The sequence below is a fragment of the Mus caroli genome, unplaced genomic scaffold (genome assembly GCF_978045245.1).
Source record: "Mus caroli unplaced genomic scaffold, Mus_caroli_1 scaffold_10, whole genome shotgun sequence".
NCBI lineage: Eukaryota > Metazoa > Chordata > Mammalia > Rodentia > Muridae > Mus > Mus caroli.
In genome coordinates, this window is record NW_028227265.1 from 111674956 (window position 1) to 111687591 (window position 12636).

The 12636-nt window shown below is 40.0% G+C and overlaps 1 protein-coding gene across 1 annotated transcript in view; it reads right to left on the reverse strand.

Annotated features, from left to right (window-relative positions):
• The window catches only part of Csmd1 (CUB and Sushi multiple domains 1), a 1626901-nt gene that overhangs the window by 452236 nt on the left and 1162029 nt on the right, over positions 1–12636 (reverse strand). The gene's annotated exons all lie outside the window — the stretch shown is intronic.

The window sequence follows — 12636 nt, forward strand, 5'->3', positions numbered from 1 at the left end:
CATTTATGTCCTATGTATGTATAAATACAAATTTCTATTTAAATCTAGATTCTTCTAGGAGAGGAAAACATGAATATATATATATATAGGATAATTACATCATTCCCCCTCCCTTTCCTCTCTCCAGACCTTGTCTCATGTCCCTTCTCTAATCTCTTTCAAATTCCTGGACTCTTTTCCTTTAATTGGTATATAAATGTTTGTATGGGAGTATGCAAGTGTGTGCATGCATGGATGCATATGTGCCTGTGTGTGTGTGCATGCATGCTCATGTGCATGTATGTGAGTATATGTATGTGAGTGTTACTAAGTATATAATATTGAACCAGCATAATATTAAACTTCATGCTAAAAAGACTTATTTTCAATTTACTTGTATGTGTATGTCTGTGTGTGGGTATGAATATGGAAGATTAGAGGGGAAGATGTTTAAGAGATACAGAAGTGGGTATTGGATCCTCCAGTATGGGAATCATAGGCAGTTGCTAGGTAACCATTGTGGCTACTGGAAACTGCTCCTGAACCCTTAGAAGGGGAAGCATGTGCTTTTTAACTTTTGAGCTGTCTCTCCAGTCCCCATAAAGTTTACTTTTAATAGGTAATGATGTAAAGTTGTCAGTTATCTTTTACTCAGTCTTCAGGAATCTTGTCTGATATTTAAGATATGGATGAGGATACCTCATTAGAGGAGATATGAAAAAATATTGTCACTCATGCTCACAATGCCATGAAAAGATCAATATCAAATCAGTCTATTTCAGAATTCACTGGGGACACAGAACCATGTTTCCTGTGTACTCATTTGCATACAGAGAGTCTGTATATCTATCCATCTGTGCACTGAGCCAGTGAGTTACAGAAAAGAGCTCCATATAGCAGGGTTGAGGACCAGTGTCACACCTCACACAGGATGCACATTAAATGCAGTTTCATCTCTGCTAAGCTTTGTCCTATTTCTTTCAAATAAGGATGGAGGATGCAATGTCAATGTCTCACTCGATGCTCAGATTCTATTTCACAAAAAAATGATGCCAAGTCGCATAGCACAATGAAGATAGGGACTTGAGTCTATTGTGCTGTTGAAAGATTAAAGGAAGTAGAAACAATGACTCCAAAAGCAAAAGAAGGCATCATTGTCTCTTTCTTCATCTTGAAGCTAGAATGAAAAGGCAACTGAAGCCATAAACTGTAAAGTCAAAGAAAACGGCATGCTTTGTGATAAAAAGTATTTCAATCACTCCATCTTTTCTCAAGGTTTTATTATTTTTTTTCCAAATCATTGGGATAACTTGGAAATCTAATATTAGTGTGAGTTCTTGGCTGAATATTAATAACTCAAACTGGACTTGGGGAAAATGGCTACTTTTAAGAGAAAGTAATGCAAAGATCTGCCCTCTGTTATCTTAGACACTGTCATGCACAGAGCATACCTGGCCCCCCAGTGGAGCATCTGTCCTGTTCATGACCCATGCTTGCTCTTTTCCCACTTGCCCTTGGCTGATGATATATTCAGGACAATTGTTTTCTAGGAGACTCACCTCTAAGGATCCACACTATAGATCTCTTGACCTGAAAGAGCTAGCTTGTGGGGAAGTCAGGAGCCTCCACTAATCCCTGCAGGAACATGCAGCCTCCTCTCAAGTCTATAGTCCTATTAAGATGATTTAAACTGTGAATAATCCTGGAGACAATAACACTCCTCTGTAGAAGTCATGACTCTTTCAGTGTTATTATTTCTCCCCAGCTCTGTCTTCTCAGCCTGTGAGTCTGGGGCTTCTCCTTATTTTATGGTCCAAGCTACACCAAGTACGGAGGCTGAATTCCTTGATCTGAGATTGAGATTTACATCCAGCAACGTCAACGTTGATGACTACTCACTACAGACACAATTAGCTAAAATTTAGTCAATTCTACATGCATAAACACATGAGAAATGATGTTTTAAATACCAGCATTTTCTGCCTAAAGAAACTGCATTGTAAAAGTAAAGGATGAGACTGTTTACAAATCCTCTTGGGCATGGAGTAGCTCTACAGTTCCCTCAGAAGAGCTCTCTGCAAGCCTGGACCTATGCTAGGTGCTAATCTTCACTCTGGGATATATGTACTTAGGAACATATTTTCAGAAAAGATCAACTTCTAATGTGAAATTTGTCTAAAGCATTGCTGGCACTAGTGAAAAAGTCTTAAGGAAAGGTACCATCAATACATCTTGAGTAATAATGTCTTTAAATTATGTATCAGCTTTGCTACACTTCATAATTAACAGTTTTTGTAAATACAGTGTTAATCACAAATATTGTTGTTCCACCTATAGGGTTGCAGTTCCCTTTAGCTCCTTGGGTAATTTTGAGAAGACATATTTGAAGATGTCAGAAGTTGTTTCATTACATTCCCACTGATAATTTGGGCTCCCCAAATCCCCAGCAGAAAAGTTCACAGAACCTAACACTGCCTCCTCCCCCTGTTGTGTGCTCCTGTGGCCTGTGTTGAAGCATAACCTTTCCACTGACTTAGCAAAAAATTTGATTCAGAACTTCACGAAATTTATCTCATACAGTTCTGAGAAATGATTCTTACAGGGAGTCTGAGTCTCTGTGTTTTTTTTTTTTTTTGACTGAGAAAGAGAAACATTTTAATATATCAGTATAAGAAGTGACTTTGAAAAGATCTGACCCTCCACTGACCACAAAACAAAAGCCAATGCATAAAAATGGTATTAAATCATGCTAATGATGTACAACTTCTGCATAACTAATAATTGACAGAGGGATATTCTGCCACATAGGTCCACGACATTTTACTAATATTCAGTATCTTTGAAGAGACAAAATAAGCAATGGAGTTGTCTTGAAAATAAAATGTAAACATGTAAATCAGTCATGGAGTCCTTGCTTAGCATGTTTGACTCCCTTGTTTATATCCACAGTGCCATAAGGAATAAATAAATAATAAATAAATAAATAAATAAATAGATAGATAGATAAATTCGGCAGTTAAGAAGAAAAAGACAGGTAGAAAAGAAAAGAGAGCATCAGAAGAGAGGATACAAAGCAAGATAGTGTTCCCTCAAATAAGAGCTAGTATTGGAGCATCAAGAGCTCAAGGAAGCTTGATAATTGCTGTCAGTGTGTGCCACTCTCTTTTTGTTGGACACACAATAGTCAGGGTGGGATAAGAGAAGTTTTGTTGGCAGACAAAAGGAAGCAATGTACATAGGCTCCACTTAGGAATGGGGTGGGTATCAGGGTGGTAGGAACCTGATGTACCTGAACAGGAGCAGATATAAAGCTCTGGGAATTCACACAAAACTGTATAATCTGACTCAGAAAGCCAGACATCTGAAGCTCTGCTGTGGCCTCTGGTTTTTACTCAGACAACGCAGTTTCTCACTTCTTATTGTAAATGCATGGGGTAGTTCTTGTGATCTAGGAGAATTGGAGAGGCCTGTCCTGATTTAGTTCCCTTTTTTTTTTTTTTTTCCTAACTAGGCATTCAAATAGTCAATGAAGTCTTTAAACTACATAAGTAATCACTATGCACTAGGACCCTGGACCTTTGAGAGTAATCTTTGTGTTTCCTGTCACCAATATGCACAGATGTGTGCTTATGTGCAGTGTAGTTCAGTGTTACTGTCACTCTTCTGAAGACCTGACCCTGGTCAGCATCTGACAACATAATATCTTATCCATGCTAAATGTCCATGAGCAGTCACTGTGCCCTAATGTGGAACAGGTTACTCCCTGGAGACATTCCTAAGTGTGTAGATTCAAGTTTGACTGATAATTATCAATTCTAAATAAAACTGGAATTTATACAACAGTGTATTGAAAATGTAATTCTTTAAGAAGAAAAATGGACACTTCAGTCTCTTATTCTCTGTATAATGACCAGTTGTAGATCTCAGGACTAATCACCATCTGCTATAAAAAGCAGCTCCTCTGATGAGAACTAAACTAAACGATGCTCTATTCTAAGTACATCTTAAAGACATTAAGGGCATATAGACAGAAACATCACAGGTAGCTTTATGAGGTGTCTGTTAAATCCAGAAGAGTAGCTCTTCCCTTGAGTCTTATGACACAACCATCTAAGAGGGTTTGGATGAGTGAATGGTACCAGGCAGGAAATCTGATGTGTGGAGCAACTTTAAATTTAATCAGAAAAATGGTTGGTCAATTCCATAACATTCATGCCAATATTGGGCCACTTGGCATATCGTGCCAGGTCAGTTGTTGTTAGAGCTCATCTCTGAGCTTAGAGCAATAAAGACATTGTGGGGTGCTCAACTCTAATGAGTCAACTATATCAGACCCCCTTTTCCCAGGGATAAGGGGGCATCATGGAGGAGAGTGGAGACAGACTGTAAGAACCAGAAGTAGAGGGCATCTGTATGGAAACATTATTTTCTGGACATGCCAAGATCATTGCACACATGAACTCACAGACACTGTGACTGCAAACACAAGACTGCACAAGAGCAAGCCATTCACAGATGAGGGGGGGTTTATGAAGCTTCACCCTAACTAAGGAGCTGTGGATAACTGATGGCTCCTGCAGGTGGGAGTGTAAGTTTTCTTCAGGGTCCCCATGGTTTGGTTAGTGGTCCTACCTCCATGTACTTACAGGCAGCACCAAGAGACTCACAGGATTAAGTAAATTAGCACATGAAGTAGGAAGGGAGAAGTGGTGGGAGAGATAAGGGAGGAACAGGATGGGAGAGAAATAGGGGAGGGGCTAGTTTAAACACATATTCATATGTAAATCCATCCTTTCTAAAGGCTGCAGTGAACATTTATCATCTGACTGATGAATATATTACATAAAAACACAGTTTACCTCACATGAACAAACTCACTATAAGAATTTCTGGGTTTGCGAGTTCAAACCTGACATCCCAGCACTTGGGAGTATAAAACAGGAGGGTTGTCCTGAGTTTGATGCTTGCATGAGCTAAAAGACAGACCAGGTCTCAAAAAATAAAATAAAATAAAATAAAATAAAATAAAATAAAATAAAATAAAACGAAAGTATTTAATTCTTTACTTAGACCCTAGGATAGCTTTTCCATTCTATGGTAACACTTTAGTTGAATTAGCAAAAGGGTAACAAATCTGATTCCAATAAACTTAAATTATCACAACACTTGGAATCACATGGGAAGCATTTGAAACAAATCTCTAGATCATGCATTATAGAATATATTTAACATATATATATGATTAACATATATACTACATGATATATAGTAAACAGTATATTTCTTGAATTTTTAAAGATAATAAATTATTGTGAAATGTCTAGATTATTGTCTGAAATGAGGACAAAGAGCAGGGAGCAGGGGTTAAGGGCTGCTAGGCACCCTGTCTTCTCACCTGAGGACCAGGTCTGCCTCGTGTAGTTAGTTACCAGCCACTGTGTCTTTAGCTGTTTTGTCTTAAGACTATCACTGTACTTGATTACCACAGGAACTATTATTCTATCCAAGAGTCATCAGTGAATGGTAACTCGAGCACATGAGCAGATTCTCACACATGGCTTTGACATTACAGTATGCATGGCCAAGAACTGCAGAATACCTAACCTGATCCAAACACGGAGGGTACAGCAGAGAGAGAAATTAATTAAATTCCTTGTGTGGATCAAGAGACAAAGAAACACATGCAATGGTTAAGGGAAAAAAAGCTCAGATAGTGCTGTCAGGAAAGGAATTGAGGGAGTCAGGGGAGTGGTCCACAGAGTGGAGCTGGTGAGGGAGAGAGTGAGTAGCAGGGATTTCAGACACACTGACATCTGACAAAGGTACAAGATGTACAGTGGAGAAAAGCAAGGCTGATAGCTATGGTCCCCAAATGGGATTGGCACCAACTCTGCTCATTCCAGGTTATTGTTTGTCTATAATATAGGCAGGCAGTATAATTATGAAGCCATCCCTTACAGAAACACTTTGACAAAACAATATGCAGAAAAATACAGTTTTCCCAAGTACCCTTCAATTACAAAGCTCCAGACTTTCCAGTCACAGGTACCTCCCCTAATTCAGCCCAACCAAGGAAGGTCTGTGATTTTCCCTTTAATTCTCTACCACAATAGCTGCTTGGACAAATCACCACCATATGAAATACAGTTCTAACACTGATGTTAGGCCTGGGATCCAATAGCATGAAGCTTCTCTCTGGTGTAAATAATCTTTTCATTACCATTGAAAAGGTCACTTCTGCACAGACGTAAAACCCCAATAAAAAGGAAACTGCGTAACAGCCTCAGTCCATGACAAGTTAATATGTTAAGGATGATTTTCGTTAACCTCACCTGGAATCGCGAGGTAATTATAACTTTATTCTGCGACCCAGGCTGCCTCCAATTAACTTTTGTGTAACTAGGGTTACAGTGGAAAATAACACTTCACTTTTCTTACATGCCCTTTCAATGCAGAGAGCCACTCAAGCCCTCACAGTAGCTCCACCCAGGAAGGCACATCAGCATAGAGACCCTTTCATTATTCATCTCCTCTAAGGCTCAAGAGATGAAACACCAGCCCGAGTATTTCACTTAAATAAAGCTATATCGTCTCCTTGTCTTTCTTGTTTGCTTATTTTTTTTTCTACTGCCAGTTAAGGATGCTTATGCAGTTTTAAACAGCTCGTAATGTTTTACCCTGAGAAAAAAAATCATAATAGCTGTTTTCATATCTCTAAATGAACTATGCATAATTTCAAATGGAATATGGATTCCCTTGAGTAATTACTGAGCTGTGACAACATTCATCTGTTTGGTAACTGAAGGGAAAGGTAATGTCCCCAGTCCTCCTCCAGGCTAATTAGATAATGCAAGCTTTGGCAAACCACACCAGCTTCTAGACCCAGGGTCACTTCTGACTCACAGTGTGTTACCAACAGTTTCAATCAAATCCTCCCAGAGGATAGGAGGCTGGATAGTAACCTAATAGATAGAGACCCTTCGTGGAGCTGGGAACCTTAAAGATCAGGTCTTACTTTATCCAATGACCTTAAATATCCTTATGTTTTTCTTGGTATCAGTGGTCAGAGCAGTCATTTCTACCTGATTGAAGACTGACTTCGGAATATATGCCTGACATGATTGATGCATAGGCTCCTGTAATAGCTACAAATGAAATGGGGAATCCACATCGGGTTGTTATCTCTCTACAAACTACTTGTAATGGTGGTAAAAATAAATGGGCTTCGGACATTGCATTCACTGTAGGGGACTTCCCACAGCTGGCTAAATATCCCCACAGTCAGCCTTGAGTAGATTGCACCCCCAATATGGAGCTCACTCAAAGCTTGCCAATTGCTTCTGCAATCTATTTTGAGAACTATTTGAAACTTAGAGAAGTGTGATATCCACTTCTCTGTACCTGTTAGAGACAGGGTATCATCTTTTTATAGAAATAGAGAAGAGCCCAATTTTTAGCTCTTCATGATCCGTCAGTCCGTCATCAGGTGCCAGTAAAGGGGTCATTCAAAGGAAGGAATGAGGACATCTTCACACTTGGAAAAGGCCAGTGTAGAAAATCTATGGATTTTAATTGAAGAAAGTAAATTCTGCTGTGGATTCCATCCAGAAAAATGACGATGAGTCACTGAGATGTGCCATCTCAACAAACCTAGGGTATTGATGACTCCAAGGCTGGGAAGCAGGCATACTGTGTCTAACACAGTGATGGGTGATTCATGAGACAGGCCCAACATGTCTGGTCAGAAGCTAGGCATGTTAGAACCATCAGATCCACTCAGTATTCCCATGGGACAGTGTGTCTGAAAAGGTTCAGGATACAGACATCACATTATAATCTTTACATCAATGTGTAGATAATATTTTTGGCACTAAGTATCCAGTAAGTATATCAATAAAGCTAAATTCACCCATTTAGTTTTGGTGCTTAGAGATGGCTGTTTGATAGTTGTAAAATGGCACATGTGGTGTGAATTTTACCTGTGTGTGTGTGTGTGTGTGTTATTGGGGGTCCGGGGGGGGGGGGAGGCGTGTGGGAATGTAACTTCCTCAGAACAAGTCCAGAGAGGTGAGATCAGCTGATAAGATGGTTTGAATATTTTTGGCCCAGGGAGTGGCACTATTTGGAGATGAGGCCTTGTTAGAGGAAGTGTCACTGTGAGTGTGACTTTTAAGACCCTTGTCCTAGCTTCCTGGAAGCCAGTCTCTTCCTGTTTGCCTTTGGAACAAGATGTTGAACTCATAGCTCCTCCTGCACCATGCCTGCCTAGGTGCTGCCATGCTCTTGCCTTGATGATAATGGACTGAACCTCTGAAGCTATAAGCCATCCCCAATCAAATGTCCTTATAAGAGTTTCCTTTGTCATGGTGTCTGTTCACAACAGTAAAACCCTAACTAAGACAGCCAACGTGACATTTTGCAGGAGCTACTGACCTGTCTGAAAACTGGGGAAGGAATAAAGTGGCTCTGTGTTTAAAACTTCTGGTTGCTTCTCCTCTATGGCCTTCCTCTGCTCACTATAAGTCTGTTCCTAGAAGCAGGACCAATGATTCTCTTCTACATCCAGCTAGCCTTGGGCTCTGTCTTTTCACTGGTCTGTGGTTGGTACCCTATCAGATAATTGTTTACAAGTCTTCCCTAAAAAAATAAAATAACATTCCCTCTTGGTCTGAGGATAATAGGTGTAATGGGTGCTTGGGAATCCAGTCTGTTTGCTTTCTATCTCTGTATCTTTCTGCACTTGGTCAGTAAAGAGCAAGACAGTGCCAGAAACCAAACATTCACCCCCATCCTCCTGGCATTATTTTCTGTTTGAATGTGACTTACACAGAATCTGCTGTGTGATCTGAGGTGCTGCTATTAAACAGTGGAGGACAGCTTTAAAATGGGCAGAGGTGGGAGCAGCAAGAACTTAAGAAAACTTGTTGGCCCACTGACTTTCCTCTCCCCTCCCTTTCTTGGTCCTGCTCTTTCATGCTCACTGGAGGAAGTGGAAAAAACCTCGGTGGCCTTGAACTGGTAGAAATCAGTGCTTGAATGAATCTAGAGAGCTCATAAAGCAGGAATTTATTGATTATTTTGAGGCAAGATTTTGCTATGTAGCCCACATTATCCTTGTATTTGAGATCTGGAGGCCCCAGCTTATAAGTGATGAGCTTGTAGGGCCACTGTCAGGTAGAGAGAATCATAATTGACAAATGTGGATATCAAGCTGAGATGTACAGGCCATGTGGGAATCTGATGTATGATTTCTTTTCACTGTTTATAATAAAGTGTTGATAATAGAGAGAGTGATCCTAAACTAACTAGTGTTGAAACATCTTGCATCTTTAGGTGGCAAGAGATGCCTCACATCTTAAAAGATGCTGGAGTTTATCAGAAGTAGAACACCGTTGAAAGTGACCACATGGTCCCATTGACAAGTTATCCCACCGAAAACTGGCTGAGAGGTCCTCAAGGCTCCATAAAGCCTGAATGCCCAGCCATGACAGACACAACGCACATGACTGAGACCTTTTCTCACTTTTGCCCCATCTCCAGAAGTTAAAAGTCACACTGCCTGGCCTCTCAGCAAATGCCAAAGCAGAGAAAGCTTCTCTGGATAGAGCTTGGAGATTGTTAAGGGACACACACGCAAGCACAGAACATTAGGTGGCTCTTTTCACATCTGAAGTCAAGGAAGAAATGACATTTTTTCCAGAGGGCAAAGTAGCAATTTGTGAAAGCAGGAGAGAATTGGGCTAGGAACAGGAGCAGGGAGGAGAGTCAATGGGCACTAGGCATTACTTCGCAAATCCTGATCAGTAATGTGAACATGAAATGCCTAGCTTGTGCTGTGTATTTTCAAAGGTGTAAAGACAGAAATCATGAGGTATCTCATGCCTGTGGTCCCAGGACAGAGGAGGCAGAGGGTGGATGATGCTACATGCTAGGAAAGCCAATCTCCTAACCCTGATGTGACCATCCCTCAGGAAGACAGGCACAACAACATCCCAGCCCCCTGCCAGCAGGCACAATGTTATGTTAATTGAATATGTGAATGGATAAATAAATAAGTGGACTTAACTGAATGCAGGAAAGGCATATTAAAGTGTTAAAGACAAGGTTTCACAAAATGAATTAACTTAAAAGGAAATTCAATGTGTGGTTGAATCTGAAGAAACTTCATATCTAGACTTTGTATTTACTTAAAATATTAAATGCTTTTCCAACCTTGCTTGATTAGAAATTTTACAATAAAATGGACTAATATTAGTCTTGTTTGACTTTTTTTTCAAATATTGAAAGAACACATTGTGTGTGTGTGTGTGTGTGTGTGTGTGTATTGTGCTGATCTACTGTAACGTCTACCAGTATGACACACATAGTGGTTTTAGGTTTCTTTCTTATACATTTTTATTGCATTTAATTTATTTATTCTGGAGAGTGGTATAAAGATACCACAGCAGACCTGTGGAGGTCAGGGGACAACTTGTGAGATTCAGTTCTTTCCTTGTATCACATGGAAGGACAGAACTCCTGTAGGCAGATCTGGCAATAGAGAGTACTCTGACTCACTAGCTCATTTTGCTACCCATAGGTTTTATTTATTTATTTATTTATCTATTCACTTTATATCCAGATCACATCTCCCTCCCACCTTTCCTTCCAGTCCCAAGCTTTCAAATATTTTCTCCCATTACCTCCTCCCCTTCTCCAAAGAGAGCTGGAAGTCCCTCTTGGGTACAACCTACCAAGTAACGTTCAGTTGAGTAGGACTAAGCATATTCTCTCCCAATGAGACTCAACCCACAGTTCAGTTAGGGAAAGGAAATCTAATGGCAGGCAACAGATTCAGAGACAGCCCCAGCTCCAGTTATTAGGGGACTCACATGAAAACCAAGCTGCAGGTCTAGTAGCATGTTTTGCTCCAGCCCCTGCATGTTCTTTGGTTAGTGGCTCAGTCTCTGTGAGCCACTATGGACAACAACATGAGATTTAAAAGTACTGAAGGTTTTTTTTATCTTGTCTGCTGTGGCAAATGCCAGCAAACTACACCCTCTATCAGGAAACTATCCAAGAACTTGCTCCAGGTAGAAAAGAACATTATTCTAGAATGTAAAGATGATGATTCAATCAAGTGTATCTAACTGACAGAGCAGAAGAGCAAGCAAAGCAATGCACTAATCAGGGTCCTGTGATGTTTCAGTACCTGTCTTCCTGAGTGAGTGATGTTCATATCAGGGTTAGCATATTGGCTTCCCTAAAGTGAAGCATCCTCCTACAGGTGCCTCTTCTGTCCTTGGACTACAGGGGTGAGATACCCAATGATTTCTGCCATTATGTCTGTGAAACTACCCAGCACAAGGTCATGATTTTCTGTACACATTATTTACCAGGACTTCCCAACTCAATGGACAGGGATGTTCTCTTTCAAAATGTGCTCAAAAAGGGCATGAGTGTCTATGAGGAATAAAGTCAAATCAACTTCTGTTGTAGGTGGTACTTGAGCATGACCTTTGCAAATTGTTTTTATTGACTGTGGATCCGTGCAGGCAGTGTGTTTAGAAAACTTAAAGACACAACATGTGAGCCAGCCATTCTCTTACAAGGCTAAAAGGGTCAGGAGTTTGGAAGATGGCTCAGTGTTAGAGGTCTTCTTGGGCTAGGCTTGAGGATCTCTAGCATCCTGGAAAAGTTAGGCCTGGCGTGTCTAGAACCCCGGACTGAGGGACAGAGTCAAACACATCCCAAGGAAGCAGGAAAGGGTGGTTTGAAGAGGCCTCATATTTAAAAATAAAGGGAGGGACTATTAGGAAAGTTATTCATCATTGACATCTGGCCCCCATGCATGCATGCTTGGGTATACACACCTGTGCACATACATGAACAAAACTGAAATGTCTACATGGATGTGAAAGACGTTATTTGAGGAACTTTCTATGGCCCAGTTAGTACTTTATTTTTCTTTTAAAACTCTCAGTTTATACAAGTTATTTTATGAGATAGATGCAAAAAATGCATAAAGTCCAAACCTAGTTTTCTTCTAATTTCAAAGTGTTTTTCACATAGAACAGTTAAGTCAATTTTCTATTTGACTCTATATGATTTCCAAACTTAAGGGCAGGAGTCATACAATTCATAAGAGAAGAATATTGATATTTTATTTCTGTTTAATTTCATGTATATCATTTGATGAAAGTAGACAATGGTGATGGTGACTATTTTCTTTGGTAAATCACATCAAAGTGTAGTTTAAGGGAATATACTATGAACTGGCAAGACAGCTTGCCAGTTATTAAATGAAGACTGAAGTGCCACCATGATGATGGAAAGAGATTACCGCCTTCTGGAAGTTATCCTGGCCTCCACAGGAACCATGGCATGTTTGTGGGCTCAGACCTATTCACACACATGTATATGTAAATAAATATATGCAAACACTCAAAGACCATTGGTTAATTTAATGAAGATCTTAGACCAAGCTTGACAAGTTCTTTCCATTACTCATTGCATTTACAGTGCAACCAAAGGGCTAGGGATTTAAGGTTTAGTAGGTGTTTCTAAGAATATGTAGACACTGTTCACATATGAAGAGGGCTACCAATATATGGTGTGTGTGTCCTCCTGTGTATATGCATGTGTGTTTGTGTGAGCTCAATGTATCAGATTTGCTCA